The following is a 15,982-nucleotide window of genomic DNA, read 5'->3' as shown; positions in this document are numbered from 1 at the left end:
GTGAATCAACTCCCTGGAAATTGCAAGGTATTAGAATGTGAGAGTTCTTGCGGTTGTGCCTTCCTTCAAAATGCCATTTCCCTTTCTTTTTCTCTTTTTCTTTATTTATTTATTGTTGAGACTGTGTCTCACTCTGTTGCCCAGGCTGGAGTGCAGTGGCCGGATCTCAGCTCACTGCAACCTCCGCCTCCCAAGTTCAAGCAATTCTGCCTCAGCCTCCCAAATAGCTGGGACCACAGGCATGTGCCACCACTCCTGGCTAATTTTTGTAGTTGTTTTTTTTTTTTTTTTTTTAGTAGAGACGGAATTTCACCATGCTGGCCAGGATGATCTTGATCTCTTGAATTTGTGGTACACCCGCCTTGGCCTTCCACAGTGTTGGGATTACAGGCATCAGCCACCGTACCCAGTAGCCATTTTCCTTTCAATCAACCCTCCTACTTGGGGATTATATAGCATGTGATATCTCCAGTCTATATCTTTTTCATGCATCCAATCTTGGCCATCATATCCAGTAAAATGCAGGCCTCCGTTGTAATCAATGCACGGAGGGTATCCATACATGACACTGAATTTTTCCAAGCCCTTAATGATGGCTGTTTGGTTTGCCGTTTTTCTAGGGAAGGCCTGCAACAATCTCTTGGCAGTATCTACACGTTAGTGCATGCTTTTGTTCCAAGATCCCTGGCAGGGTTCCGATGTAGTCTATCTGCCAGTCTCTTACAAGAGCAGCTGTCCTATGTGTGTGTTTGTATATTCACCTCGTTTCTGTCCAGGTGTTTGTGGGATATGACAGGGGCAGTTGGTAACTGCCACCACTAAATCTGTGTAGTAGAGGGGCAATCTTGTTCACTTTCCTATTTGCCAGCACACTTCTGCACTGTGATGCCCACTGTGTTTATGTGCCAGTCAGCTAGTTCAGATAATTACAAGGGAGCTAAAGTTCTAATTTTTGCTAGAGTATCAGCTGCCATGTTTCCAGGAAGTGAATCTGACTGTTGTGGAAACATGATACACAGTTAAGCTTGCAATGAGTTCTTGCAGCCTTTCTACATAGCAGATCCCCATAAGAGTTTCAAAGCACATATCAGTCATCTGGGGCCCATTAGGCAAGCCAACTGTAAGACCTTTAAAAACTTCCCAATTATCTGTACATAGAAATATAGGCCATAGCTCATGGGTGGAAACCAACCATGCACCTTAGAGTTCTTACCATTGACTGCTTGGCTGCATTCCTAGCTCAAACCAGATAGTATCTGCCCATGGTGGTACAGCTACTGCTATCCATATACAAGGGTTAGTTCTTTTCCATTGGAACACCAAGCATTTTTAGGAATGGAGACTGTGCCTTTGTGCACTATTGGAAGCATCTCTTGTTGGGGATCCACCTTAAGGGCAGCACTGGTTCCACAGATAGCACTGGCTCTAAGATACTACTGGCTCTAAGAGAGTGTGCAGTTTGTTCCCATGGAACTCATGGAGAAGGCAGTATATTGTTGCAGGGATACATCATGCCCCTTTTGTAAAGTGGAGGCTTGGGCAATAGCTGATACAGGCCTAGGAAACAACTCTTCTACCCCACTGATCCCCTCAGGGCTTGTGTTCGCATATAAAGACATTGGCACCTTGGGAAGGGGAGACCAAAGGCTTGTGCCTGAGCCACTAATATTTTAGCCTTCGCCAATGTGTCTTCTTGTTCTTTATCCCAGCAACAACTAGATCCCTTCTTCACTAGTCAGTAGAGGGCATGAAAACATTGAGCTAAAAGTGGAATGAAAGCCTACTGATATTCCAAAAGGCCTAGGAAACTTTGTTACTGTTTAATTGCTTTAAACATGGAAAAGTGTATTTTGTCAATGACTGTGCCTGGATAAGGCATGTCTTACCCAACCAAGTGACTGCTAGGAACTTCGCAGCCAATCTTGGTCCTTGTATCTTTTGTGAGTTGATGGCCCATCCTCTGGATGGGAGAAGAGCACACAATGCATGGAGGTGCTGCTGTAGCAATAGTGAGTCTTCAGAAGTTGGCAAAATATCATTGTTAGAATGAACCTGTTTAACAGCAGGTGCTGCCATAGCAATACTGAATCTTCAGAAGTTGGCATATTATCATTGTTAGAATGAACCTGTTTAACAGCAGGTGGCAGTGAACACAAAGTTAAATCTCTAGCGATCATGTTTTTCATGATCTCTGTTTTCCATGACAAACAGTTGGGCTGTGGTAATAATGCTTGGGCAGCACTTAGAACGTCCACTGTTTGCTATTCCAAGAAAAAGCATATGGGTTCTGTAAGTCAGGGTGCAAAGCGCTACATTTTTATTATTTGCTCCATCACTTAGATTATATTAGGCATAGTAGTGAGGCATGTCTCTGGAACCATCTTATTTAGTTCCTGGTGGTCTACTCTCATGTTCTTAGTGCCATCAGGTATTCTTACTGGCTGTACAGGACTCTAGAAGGGACTCCGGAATGGCCACATAATATTAACTTTGGTCAGCTCCTGCATGATGCCTGTCTTTTTTTTTATCCCACCCAGAAGTGGATATTGATTCACATGAATCATACACAGTGGAGGAGGAAGGTTTACCAGTTTCCATTTTGCTGCTCCTTTTAAAATAGCTTTTACCACCCAAACTCATGGGTTAATTCCCTCACAGACATTTGTAAAGTGCATTTAAAATGGACATTCATACTGAAGACGTTTTCTGGAATAAATGAGATAAAAACACATAATATGTGGGGGTTCTCTGCCCAATAAAAGGAGGAAGGGAATCTGTTTCACTCGAATTGCTGGCCCCCGATAAACATCCACAGCTGCTCACTTACCCGGGTGTCTCTCTGGGTTTCCATGACTTACGGTGCATATTTCACCTATGTCCACTAAAGCTAAGGCTTTCTGCTTCTATTTTGGACTCTGTGTGAGATCCACATGGGGCCTCTGTTTGCCTCCTATCACTGGCAGGTGGAGGCAACAGTCTCTAGACTGGAGAGTAGTCGCCCCTGAAATGCGGAGAGACTGGAGTTGTTTTATTTGAAGCTCCTTCTTTTTCTCCCTATTATGGTGGGGCTCTAGGAAGGAGTGCAACATGTTGATCGGGTGCCAGGTTTTTCTAAAGGCCCACTAATATGGCATTGTGTTTCTGATCGATTTTTTCTTTGTCTTCTCCAGCTGAGATGGGATCATGCCATATCTGTTTCCTGGTAATCCTAACTAGGCTGTTCATTTATTCTGTGTTTAGTCTGGCAGACTTGGCTTCTCCTTCTCCACTCCCATCTTTTTTTAGTAACCAGACAGACCTTATCTCTTTCCTTTTTATTTTCTCTAAGATTAGCTATAGCTTTCTAATGTAATATGTATCTTGTCCCACAAGAGGGCTTAAGAGGCATATGAAAGAACCATACCAATTCTATGGTTGGTGGAGACAGGACAGCTTGCAACAACTTTTTTCCTATGGTAAACACAACCTTATCTGGTCCTGTGAATGACGGGGCATAGCTGGCCTGAGTGTGCCCAACTCCTTTAAACTGGTCCTGGTTTCCTCCTGCATCCACCTTGCCAGCGTCTGACCTGGACAGTCCCCTTCATTTGGCCAAGCCTCTGTCATAGCCAGGATAATCTGATCTGTAAGACTATACTTGACCTCAGGAGTTGCGGCACTATGCAACGCTGTCTTAAAGGGGATTGAGCTCATTTTATCAGCTTCACTTTCTGCTAAGGAAATACCTTCCGCACTAGGGTGTCTTACCTGCATCATCCATGTAGCTCAGCTTTCTCTTGGCTAGTGTTTGAAAAGATTTTGCTAAGTTCAACAATTCTGCCAAGGTGTAATTTTGGACATTCAGACGTTCCTGTTTAAAGGCTGTCCATCACTGCCTGCAGGTTAGGCAGGTTAGGCTTTTGTTTTCCACTGCGTGAGGGGTGCTGCTCTCAAAAGGGAAGGATAATTAGCCTCCTCCTCTTGAGGTATGGCTTCATCTCACTCAGTAATTGGTTCCTAAGGACAACAAGTTGTAACGTTCCAGTCCGGTTTAGGAAGAACAGCTTGCATTTTTGGCCAACACAGCTCTATCCTGCCTAACCATACAAAGCAACAAGCTGGGGGTTCCAGGCGAGTATCCTGAGTTTTGAGCTTATCTGCCAGAACACATGCAAACACAGAGGTGGAGTTCCTCATATCCTTTTCTAACTGTAGTTCTTCCACTAGTGTTAGTACCTTCATCTCAGCTGCTAACTACACTTCTGTGGCCATTCCCACAACCCGTAACAGTGAGCCATAAGACTTGCTACTAACAAGCATTCTAGACCCTCTCACATTTTCAGAGCATCCCTGTACTCACACAATGGTCCACGGGCATCTAACAAGTAGGCAACACCACCCCAGGCATTAGGTGGGGAAATAGCAGACACAGACATGGGGGAAACATGTTTATTTTTATTCTTTAGGACCCCCGCAACTGGGGTAGGTAAAGATACTACAGGTCAGTGATGCAAATTCAGAAGAGAAGAGATGGTCTGGATTGATTTGGAGAGAGATGAGATGGTCCAGTTTAATTCTTTTACTCCATAGTAATTGGTAGACACATTCTAGACATCCACTTTACAGCTACCTCTAGTTTTTGAACTTGCAAACAAAGGAGAACGTCTCCTTACAAGAATCATTCTTCCATTTATCGAATCCTATAAGCCAATGAGAAGATTCAAACTGAGGGGATCAGAACGTGTTGCCCTCTAGGCTGCAGGACTCAGGAAAAGTCAAGAGGAAACGCTCCTCTATTTCCTGAATGAGGAGCTCACCTTTCCTCTATTGCAGTCCCCAGGTCAATCCTGAGACAAATAGGATAGGATGGCAGTAAGTGTGAGGTTGCTGTACCTCTCACCTGAGCTTGAAGTCAGGCTTGCACAACAGGCAACACTGGCACAGCTTGGGGCTCCAGTGTCCCAGGATTTGCAGGAGACCAGGGACCCACTGCTCCAGTGCCAGTGGTGGTTCTAGATGGAGAAGGGCCAGAGCAGGGGCGGACGAGACTCAGAAAGAGAAAGAAACACCTGATTTGTGTTTGACTTGTGTTTCTTGATTCAGAAACTGGTCAAGACATAAGGCAAGGATAAACCTTGCTTTATCTCTGAGTGTCACACATTTCCTCCACATTTTCTCTAAGCTTCTCCTTTCCTGGAATCTTTACCTACCTCTCTGTGTCCTGCCAAACAGTAAGTGTTCTAAATATGACACAGAGAACCATAAAACATCATTATTGGAACTGGTTCCTGATTTTTCTTTCCTGAGGCCCCGAAAGTTCATATCCAGCATAGCATTGGATGGCCATTAGTTGTTGATATATTATTTAGTACACCTTGAGTTTCCCAAATAGAAGCAGCACATTCTCCTCCTCTATTACCTTTCTCTATATGGTTTACAAGATGATAACACAATAGATAAGAGGTGCATAACAGATATATAAAGATGCTACCCTAGAAGTAGACAAAATGAGTTTACTGTGAATGTCTGAAACACAGAGGATATTCAGTTTTAAGCTTATCTCTAAGGACCTATAGAGAAACTTAATATCCTGTACATTATAGGATTTATAGAGAGGTTGCTTTTATCATAGTATGGTAAAAACTGGTGTTTGCGGTGCCAGACATCACACCTCCTTCTTCTCTCTAAAACCTGATAATAAGGAGGTAGAAGATGCAGCAGACTGGCCCAGTGGGAGTCATGGTGGCCAATCCAGACATTGCAATCCTTGGTGCCACCCTCTTTAATCAGCGAAGCCACGAAGGCACCCTCGGCCTCAGTGAGCGCAGACACCAGGTTACCCGAATTCGTATTCTGGCAGTAGAGCTGTTGGAGAGTAAAATGGAGCATTCAGTGAAGGAGGAAAGTGTGGGAGACATAGTGAGCCCTCCCAATGGATGTGATAGTAAAAGGACCGCACAGAAATGTTCCTGATGATGCTTTCACTGACCACCAGCATCTCTGTGCTGAATGATGGATTAAGTATACTGGAAAGTTTTGGGCTGATGATTAGATAGGGAAATGATTAGTCTTATCTTATATCAGCCACTGAACACACTGGAGAGAGGCAGCTGCCTCTGCTTCATGAGCCTCCCTTCCCACACTGCTCTCCTCACCCACATCTGCATCAACCCAGGTCTCAAGGTCTTCATTAAAGTAGTAGCAGTAGGATCCATAGGCATTGTTGCCTTCTGGGCAGCTGACCCGGGACTTGGGCAACTCTGTCTGGCCATCCTATCCCGGGAAAAGAGAGACAATTAAGAAAGACTCTCAGGGCAAGGCAAAAGGCTAAAAGGTGATGTAGGAGCTTCTGAGGATTCTTTATAGGAATAGATGGTTGCTGTACGTCATGAAGTGATTGGTCACTTCCATTCTCCTGCATCTTACTTATAGTCTCTCAATATGTCTTTGCTCCAGACAAAAGCACACAATAAATAGGCTAATGAAATGTGTTCCCATTGTCCCTTTTACTTCTGGGGCTCAGGCCTTTTCTGCCTTGAAGGACTCAGGCTTCTGCCTTTCTCAAGCCTGTCTGGTTTCTCTACTCACAAAGCTCCCCTCAATTCCCCATTCCACTAATGACTGTCTACCTACAGGCATCCCCAAACCCCTGATTATTAATAGAGTTGATATGATAAACCAATGCCAATTGCCACAGTCACTGATAAAGGGTCATACCAAGTTTCATTTCTAATTACCTTATGAGGTGAAGATGTTTTTGAATGGGATGAAATCAGCAATAAATATCACTGAACAACACAAAACAACCCCTGATGTTGACTCTGCTATTTTTCAAGTGAACCCATATGCATGAGGATGGAGGGAAGACTTCAGGGCTGGTGTGAGAGATGTGAGGGAAAATCTCACCTTGGCTCAGAGACAGGAACATCAGGCAGGAGATCAGCATGAAGAATGTGTTGGTCTGAGCCATGCTGAGCAGCAGTGAGTCTCTTGCTTAAGGAGAAAGTCAGAAATCTTCATAGGAGAATACAAGGAAGAGGGTTTGAGAGAATGAGAGCAGAGCACCTATTACCTTCCTTAGATCCTCCTCTGAATTCCTGACAGCAGGAAGGTCCTCTGAGATGTCTACAGTCCCAAATATTTCTCTTGAGAATCTGGCACCTATTCAGACTCAGTAACCCAAAGTAACTTTGGCTCCCACTGAGGCTTCATTACTGTTGACATCTCTTGGGCAGATATGCTGTATCTTCCTCAAGATTTTAGATTCCAGCCTTTGTCCTTCTCCTGTAAAGGTGTTCTCCTTCTGAATGCCCACCTACCTGTGGGCTGAATCTAAGGTAACTTTTCAGGCTAGATAGTGGTAGAGATTTATAACAGGGTCTGAAAGAAGAGCCACAGTGTTTAAGCAAGGGGTGGGGCAAGGAGTGAGGGACAGCGTTCCTACAGAGGGCATTGACAGCAGGAGATTCTTGCATCAAGAGGAGCTCTTCCTGGTATATCCTGGGAAAGGCCACAGATAAGGTCCCTTCCTCCAAACTGGAAAGCTTTCCAAGTTCAAGGCAGATCTTGCCCTTGCTTGGCAGAAACCAGATGTCCTATTTTGTAGGCTTGAAGATCCAGCAAGGAAAGAAAGTGGAGCTAAAACTCAATTCTTCTTTACTTTCTCCTTTCTTCTTATTCTAATACTCTGTTTTGTTTTTTGTTTGTTTGTTTTGTCTCTGAGCACCCTCCACTTTCAGGTTCTGTCAGTCCATGTATGGTCAGTCCTTCTGTACTGTTCATTTCCTGGCAAGATCACTGCCTGCATCACCCTGATATAACTTCCCTGTACTTCTCAAACCATTCCTGCATTTCAGTTTTGACTGTCCCACAAGTAGCTGAAAAGCCCATACTTTTCCTCCTCTATGAACGCACTTAAAGACAATCAAGATCACTCTCTATCTTTTGCAAAAGGAGCTCTAGGTTCTGTCTGAGAATCTCCCTTATTGGATTTGCTGCCTTGCCTTCTGATCCTACCATCCAGTAGAATTTCCTATTGCTTATTTTCAATATTGGCATTTTCTCTATTTAGCTAATTAAAGAACACTACAGGGTCAGACCTAAGAATTCTCCCTCACAGTGTCTCCTTAGCATAGACTAAAATATCCTTAGAATATACCAGAAGATAGGTTAACATCTGCTCATTAAAATTTTAGTGGTACCAAGTCTTTGATCTTTGGAGAAGGTAATTATAACTCACAAGAGGATTCCAGACTAACCCCCATATATGGTCTTTCTCTGTAAACTCAGTTTCTTAGTTTAACTTGGCTGTGTGACAAATTTCCACTTCCATTGAGGTTGACTGAATGCAGTTCCTTGTAGTTGTAGAGTTGTAGCAGTAAGGTCCCCATTTCCTTGCTGGCTATCAGCTTAGGTGCCAGTCTTAGCTAGATTTCTTGGCACAAGAGCCCCTCCATCTTCTAAGCTAGCAAGGGGACCATGCATTTTTTTCAGCCTTTGAATTTCTTGACTTCCCCTTATGCTGCCAGTCAGAGAAAATTCTCTGCTTTCAAATGGCTCATGTGATTAGACTGGGCCTCTCCAGGAATCTCCCAAAACCTTCTTTCTTGTTGAGACAAAGTCAATGAATAGTGACCATCATTGTATCTTCAAGAATCCCTTTTGCCATATAATACAACATAGTTGTGGTTTTTTGATCTCCTTCTATTTACAGGTTCTGCTCACATTCATAGGGCACACATTATACAAGATCAAGATGGGGGCCATAATTCTGCACTGCACAGCACACCATGGCAAATAATTCAATCTCCCCTGAGATGAACCTCCCTCAAACTTGTATGGGGAGAAGAATTACTCTATTTCCCACATGAAAGAACCAAAACACTTGATGCCTAAGACATTTCCTCTGGACTTTCATGTTCATGACCTTTCAGCTAATCTCACTCTCACCCAACTACTCCCCATATGTATAATACTTCAGTCCCTAACAATTTATCTTCACATCTTTTGAGTAAATCCAAATTACTCAATTTATGGCTGCCAGTCCTGAAGAACAGTCCCTCTATGCTTGATAGTGGCTGAAGTACCCTTGCTAAAGCCCCATAAAACATTTCACCATCCTGATCCAGTCAGAATGGCCCTTGAGACTCTTCTTAGGCCAAGAACATTTTCAAATAGTCTTACGCTACTGATGTTGTGCTCGATTTTCCTCCAGTGTTTAGTAGGCTATATCATGTAGGTTTGTGTAAGTACAGTCTTTGATATTCGTATGAAAATGAAATCACCTAAGGATGCATTTTTCAGAACATATCCCCATTGTTAAACAAATTATAACTATATTCTGTGGCACCTTATACTCAAAATGTTCAAAGATTCCAACTGTTTAATGGACAGCCTTTTAAAAGTTTTTATGAAGATGGTTTTAGATATATAAACTCTTTTAAAAAAAGGAAAATCCTAAAATTTATTTTCCCAAGTATTGTTGAGGATAGGCTAATAAAAACATTGACTGTATAATCCCAAATTTTAATAGTACTCTGGTTTATTTTCTTCCACACGGCCACCCGAGGGCACCCCAAGCCAGTGCATCTCAGAGTCTGGGCCAGGTCCTGGTGGACAGAGTGAAGGGAGTGGTTTTAGGAACTTACATGTCTCCTGGATCACTTTTTGAGATGTGCCCTCTCCGGGGAGACAGGAATGTGACAGGATCCCCTCACTGTTGTATCTTGAATAAATGCTGCTGCTTCATCCTCTGGGGTCATGGCCCTGTCCCTGTGTGGGAGGGGCCTCTTCCATTCCCTGACTAGGAAACCACACTCCATTTAGAAAATAATTGAGAGGCTAAGTCAGCACTGGGTAATATTTTGACTCCATTCAAGGCTTTCTTTTTCTTCTTTCCAGAAGGACTTTTGTGCAGAAATGGATCTTTTCTTGCTGTGTTTGTCCTTATTGGAAGGCAGCTCCAGGAGGCCTGTTGAGATGTTGGGGGACTGGACCCCAGGGGAGGGAGTCCCAGGCTATGCGCTTTAGGATTCCTCCTCCAGGGAGAGCAACCTCATCCCTGATCCTGACCGCCCTCCTGGCTCACGCTCTCCTGTTTGGCTTCCACAGGCTGGGACTTCTCTGGCTTCCCTCTGCCCACACTCTCCCTGCTTCACGTGTCCCAAGCACAGGTGGCTTCATTTTTCTCTCAACTCAGGGAACTTGCTCAACTTCTGTAAAAGTCCCCACTTAGTGGTAGAAGCTTGCTGATGGCATGTTTTAAAACTTTGATTCAAATAACCTTTTAATACTTGAATATTTTAAGTTTTATACATAGTTCCTAATTTTTTTCCTAACAGTTTCAGATACCCAATAAGATCCTAGAATGGCACCATGTTGTCTTTCTCTAAGTGCCTGGCTCCACTCTCTCAGGAGTGGGTTCTGAGGTCTCTGGACTACAGGATATTCAGAAGGTCAGGAAGAAGCCCGGCCTAGGGATGAGGGGCAGGGGGACTGCCTCCTTCCTTGAGCAGGCAGAGACACAGCACCACCTGACACCCCTACTGCCAGCACCTGTGTGGGAGCCCAGGCATCCTATGTAACCCTGCATTACCAGCAGGCTGAAAGAAAACAAGCGTGGAGGCCACCACTTATTTTCAACAAATTAACCAATAAACAATTCTCTCATTTTTTCAGAAAAAGGAGGTTGGGGCAAGGAGAGGGGAGAAGGGAGACGAAACCCAGAGCCGATTTTCCAGAAAATCCTGCAGGAGAAAAGGATGCAGCTGCCCAGAGGAGGGAAGCAGGATCACACTCAGGAAAGTGTATGGGGTCCTGGATGACACCAACACCCAGTGCAGTTCTGTCTGGCGACCTCTCCCACGGTGGGGAAGGTGAGTGTTCCCTGGATGTCCATGGGCAGAACCTGCTGAGCACGCAGCATGTTGGGGAGTCTGACACTGGAGCCATTCTCCTCCACTCCAGTCAATTCCAGGCAAGGCAAGACAAGGCAAGACAAAACAATTCCAGGGAAGGCAATCCCAAACAAGGCAAGGCAAGGCAAGGCAAGAGAAGGCAATGCCAGGCAAGGCAATGCAATTCCAGGCTAGGCAATTCCAGGCAAGGCAAGGCAAGGCAAGGGAAGGCAATCAAGGCAATTCCGGGAAAGGCAATTCCAGGAAAGGAAATTCAAGGCAAGGCAATTCCAGGTAAGGCAAGGCAAGGTAATTCCAGGAAAGGTAACTCCAGGCAAGGCAAGGCAAGGCAATTCCAGGCAAGGAAATTCCAGGCAAGGCAAGGCAAGGCAAGGCTATTCCAGGCAAGGCAATTCCAGTCAATGCAAGGTAAGGCAAGGCAAAAAATTCCAGGCAAGGAAATTCCAGCAAGGCAAGGCAAGGCAAGACCAATCCAGGCAAGTCAATTTCAGGCAAAGCAAGGCAATTCCAGGGAAGGCAATTCCAGGCAAGGCAAGGGAATGCAATTCCAGGCAAGGTAACTTCAGGCAAGGCAAGGCAAGGCAACTCCAGGCAAGGCAAGACAAGGCAATTCCAGGCAAGAGAAGGCAAAGCAAGGCAATTCGAGGCAAGGCAAGGAAAGGAAACTCAAGGCAATTCCATACAAGGCAAGGCAAGGCAATTCGAGGCAAGGCAAGGAAAGGAAACTCAAGGCAATTCCATACAAGGCAAGGCAAGGCAAGGCAAGGCCTAGCAATTCCAGGCAAGGCAAGAAAAAGCAAGGCAAGGCAATTCCAGGCATGAAAATTCCAGTCAAACAAGGCAAGGCAATATAATTCCAGGCAAGGCAAGGCAGGGAAATTCCAGTAAAGATGATACCAGGCAAGGCAAGGCAAGGCAATTCCAGGCAAGGCAAGGCAAGACAATTTGAGGCTAGGAAATTCCAGGCAATGGAATTCCAGGAAATGCAAGGCAAGGCAAGGCAATGCAAGGCCATTCCAGACAAAGCAAGGCAAGGGAAGGCAAGCAAGGCAATTCCAGAAAAGGCAATTCCAGGCAAGGCAAGGCAAGACAAGGCAGGGAAAGGCAATTCCAGGTAAGGTGAGGCAAGGCAATTCCAGGGAAGGCAAATCCAGGCAAGGCCAGGCAAGGCAATATCAGGCAAGGCAATTCCAGGCAAGACAAGGCAATGCAGGGTAAGGCAATTCCAGGCAAGGGAAGGCAAGGCTATTCCAGGCAAGGCAAGGCAAAGCAAACAAATTCCAGCAAGGAAATTCCAGGCAAGGCAAGGAAAGGCAATTCCAGACAAGGTAATTTCAGACAAGGAAAGGAAAGGCAATTCCAGGCAAGGCAAAACAAGGCAAAAAAAGGCCATTCAAGTCAAGGCAATTTCAGGCAAGAAAAGGCAAGGCAATTCCAGACAAGGTAATTCCAGGAAAGGCAAGTAAATTCACCTGGAATTGCCTTGCCTTGCCTTGACTTGACTGGAATTGGGTTGCCTGAAATTGCCTTGACCTGCCTTAGTGGGAATTGCCTTGCCTGGAATTGCCTTTCCCTGCCTTTTCTTGCCTTGCCTGGCCTGGAATGCCATTCTGGCAATTGCCTTGCCTGGAATTGCCTTGCATGGAATTGCATTGCCTTGCTTTGCCTTGCCTTGTTTTGCCTGAAATTGCCTGGCCTAGAATTGCATTGTCTTGCCTTATCTTGCCTTGCCTGGAATTGCCTTTCCTTGCCTTTTCTGGAATTACCTTGTCTGAAATTAACTTTTCTGGAATTGCCTTGCCTTGTCTTGCCTGGTATTTTATTGCTCGGAATTGCGTTGCATTGCCTCGCCTGGAATGACCTTGCCTCTCCTTGCCTTTCCTTTCCTTATCTGAAATTACCTTGTCTGGAATTGCCTTTTCTTGCCTGGAATTTCCTTGCTTGGAATTGCGTTGCATTGCATCGCCTTGCCTTGCCTGAAATTGCCTTGCCTGGAATGACCTTGCCTCTCCTTGCCTTTCCTTGCCTTGCCTGGAATTTCCTTGCTGGAATTTGTTTGCCTTGCCTTGTTTTGCATTGCCTAGAATTGCCTTGCCTGTAATAGATTTGCCTTCCCTTGCCTGGAATTGCTTTACCCTGCGTTGCCTTGCCTTTCTTGGAATTGCCTTGCCTGGTATTGCCTTTCCCTGCCTTGTCTTGCCTTGCCTAGCCTGAAATTGCCTTTCCAGCAATTGCCTAGCCTGGAATTGCCTTGCCTTTTTTTGCCTTGCCTGGAATTGCTTTGATTTGCTTTGCCGTGCCTGGAACTGAAATGCCTGGAATTGCCTTGCCTTGCCTTACCTGGAATTGCCTTGCCTGGAATTGCATTGCATTACCTTCCTTCTCCTTGCCTGGAATTGCCCTGCCTTGACTTCCCTGGAATAGCCTTGCCTGGAATTGCCTTGTCTTGCCTTGACTGGAATTGCCTTGTTTCAAGTTGCCTTGGCTTGCCTTTCCTCACCTGGAATTGCTTTGCCTAGAATTTCCTTGCCTTGCATTGAGTTGCTTTGCCTTGACTGGAATTGCCTTGCCTTGTCTTAATGGGAATTGCCTTGCCTGGAATTGCCTTTCCCTGCCTTTTCTTGCCTTGCCTGGCCTGGAATTGCCTTTCTGGCAATTGCCTTGCCTAAAAATGCCTTGCCTTGCATTGCCTTGACTTGCCTGGAATTGCCTGGCCTAGAACTGCATTGCCTTGCCTTACTTTGCCTTGCCTGAAATTGTCTTGCCTGATATTGCCTTGCCTTGCCTTGCCTGGAGTTGCCTTCCCTGGAATTGCCTTGCCTTGCCTTACCTGGAATTGCCTTGCCTGACGTTGACTTTTCCTGTCTTGTCTTGCCTTGCCTAGCCTGGAATTGACTTTCCTGCAATTGCCTAGCCTGGAATTGCATTGCCTTGCCTTGCTTTCTGTTGCCTTGCCTGGAATTGCTTTGACTTGCCTTGCCTTGCCTAGAATTGACATGCCTTGAATTGCCTTGCCTTTCCTTACCTGGAATTGCCTTGCCTGGAATTGCATTGCATTACCTTGCTTCTCCTTGCCTGGAATTGCCCTTACTTACCTTTTCTGGAATAGCCTTGCCTGGAATTGCCTTGTCTTGCCTTGCCTTGACTGGAATTGCCTTGTTTCAAATTGCCTTGGCTTGCCTTTCCTCACCTGGAATTGTCTTGCCTAGAATTTCCTTGCCTTGTGTTGCCTTGCCTTGCCTTGACTGGAATTGCCTTGCCTTGTTTTAGCTAGAATTACCTTGCCTGGAATTGGCTTTCCCTGCCTTATCTTGCCTTGCCTGGCCTGGAATTGCCTTTTGGGCAATTGCTTTGCCTGAAAACGCCTTGCCTTGCATTGCCTTGCCTTGCCTGGAATTGCCTGGCCTAGAATTGCATTGCACTGCCTTACTTTGCCTTGCCTGAAATTGTTTTTTCTTGTCTTTCCTGGGGTTGCCTTGTCTGGAATTGCCTTGCCGTGTCTTGCCTTGCCTTGCCTGGAATTTCCTTGCCTTGCCTTGCCTTGCTTGAAAACACCTTGGCTGGAATTGCCCTTTTTGCCTTGCCTCACCTTGCCTCGAATTGCCTTACTTGGAATTTCCCTGCCTTGCCTTGCCTCAAATTTCCTTACCTGGAATTACCCTGCTTTGCCTTGCCTTTTCTTACCTCAAATTACCTTGCCTGGAATTGGCCTGCCTTGCCTTGTTTTGCCTTGCCTGAAATTGCCTTGCCTGAAATATTCTTGCACTGCCGGGAATTTTCTTGCATTGCCTTGCCTTGCCTTGCCTTGCCTTGCCTGGAATTGCCATGCCTAGAATTGCCTTTCCTTGCCTGCCATGCTTAGATTTGCCTTGCTTGCAATTGCCTTGCCTAGCTTTGCCTGAAATTTACTTGCCTGGAATTGTCTTACATTGACTTGCCTTCCCTTGCCTTCCCTTGCCTTGCCTTGTCTTGCCTTGCCTAGAATTGCCTTGCTTTGCCTTGCCTTGCCTTGCTTGGAGCTGCCTTTCCCGAAATAGATTTTCCTTGACTTGCCTTGACTTGGATTGCCTTGCCTGGAATTGCCTTGCCTTGTGTTGCCTTGCCTGGAATTGCCTTGCCTTACCTTGCTTTGCCTTGCCTGGAATGGTCTTTACTGGAATTGCCCTGCCTTACCCTTCCTGGAATTGCCTTGCCTGGGATTGCCTTCTCTTGTCTTCCTTGACTGGAATTTTCTTGCCTTGAATTGCCTTGCCTTGCCTTGCCTTGCCTTGCCTTGAATTGCCTTGCCTTGGCTTGGCTTGCTTTGCCTGGAATTTTCTTGACTTTCCTTGCATGGAATTGCCTTGAGTTGCCTTTCCTTGCCTTGCCTGGAATTTTTTTGCCTTGCCTTGCCTGGAGTTACCTTTCCTAGAATTGCCTTGCCTTGCACTCCTCTCTGCTTGTGGACCTGGTGAGGCAGGGAGCAGAAAATACAAAAATTAGCAGGACGAGGTGGCATTTGCCTTTATATCCAGGTACTGTTGACAACGAGGCAGGAGAATCGCTTGAACCCGGGAGGCAGAGGTGCAGTAAGCCAAGTTCGGGCCACTGCACTCTAGCCAGAATGACTGCTCAACACTCCAGCTCAAATAAATAAGAAATAAATAAATGTAAGTCTGTAATTCTATCACTTTGGGAGGCTCTGGTAGGTAGTTCACCTGAAGTCAGGAGTTCTAGATCAGCCTGGCCAATATGGAGAAACCCCGTATCTACCAAAAATATAAATACTAGCTGGGTGTTGTGGCATGTGCCTGTAGTCTCAGCTGCTCAGGAAGCTGAGACAGGAGAATTACTTGAACCCAGGAGGCAGAGGTTGCAGTAAGCCAAGATCACGCCACTGCACTTCAGCCTGGGCAACAGAACCAGACTCCATCTCAAAATAAATAAATTAATTAAATTAAAAATTAAAAAAAATGTGTAGTAAGATTGCAGTTGTGCAGCAGAAGCATGCTAGTCCTATCCAGGTAGTGAAGGCAGACTTCATACACAAATCTCACAAGAACTTTTATACCTGCCCCTGAAAGAAAGCCCTGATTGCCTTCCAAAGA

General features: G+C 45.4%; 1 long non-coding RNA gene across 1 annotated transcript; it reads right to left on the bottom strand.

Annotated features, from left to right (window-relative positions):
• Positions 1-4,414: 4,414 nt before the first annotated feature.
• On the bottom strand, positions 4,415-6,751 carry LOC144579228 (uncharacterized). The gene is made up of 2 exons (XR_013526337.1): positions 6,135-6,751; positions 4,415-5,844 (listed from the first exon to the last, which is right to left on the bottom strand). It is a non-coding gene; the product is annotated as an uncharacterized LOC144579228 (long non-coding RNA).
• Between the last annotated feature and the right edge of the window lie 9,231 nt (positions 6,752-15,982).

This window comes from Callithrix jacchus, chromosome 14 (genome assembly GCF_049354715.1).
Source record: "Callithrix jacchus isolate 240 chromosome 14, calJac240_pri, whole genome shotgun sequence".
NCBI lineage: Eukaryota > Metazoa > Chordata > Mammalia > Primates > Cebidae > Callithrix > Callithrix jacchus.
Note: the sequence above shows the minus strand (reverse complement) of the source record. Positions and strands in the feature narration are given on the sequence as shown.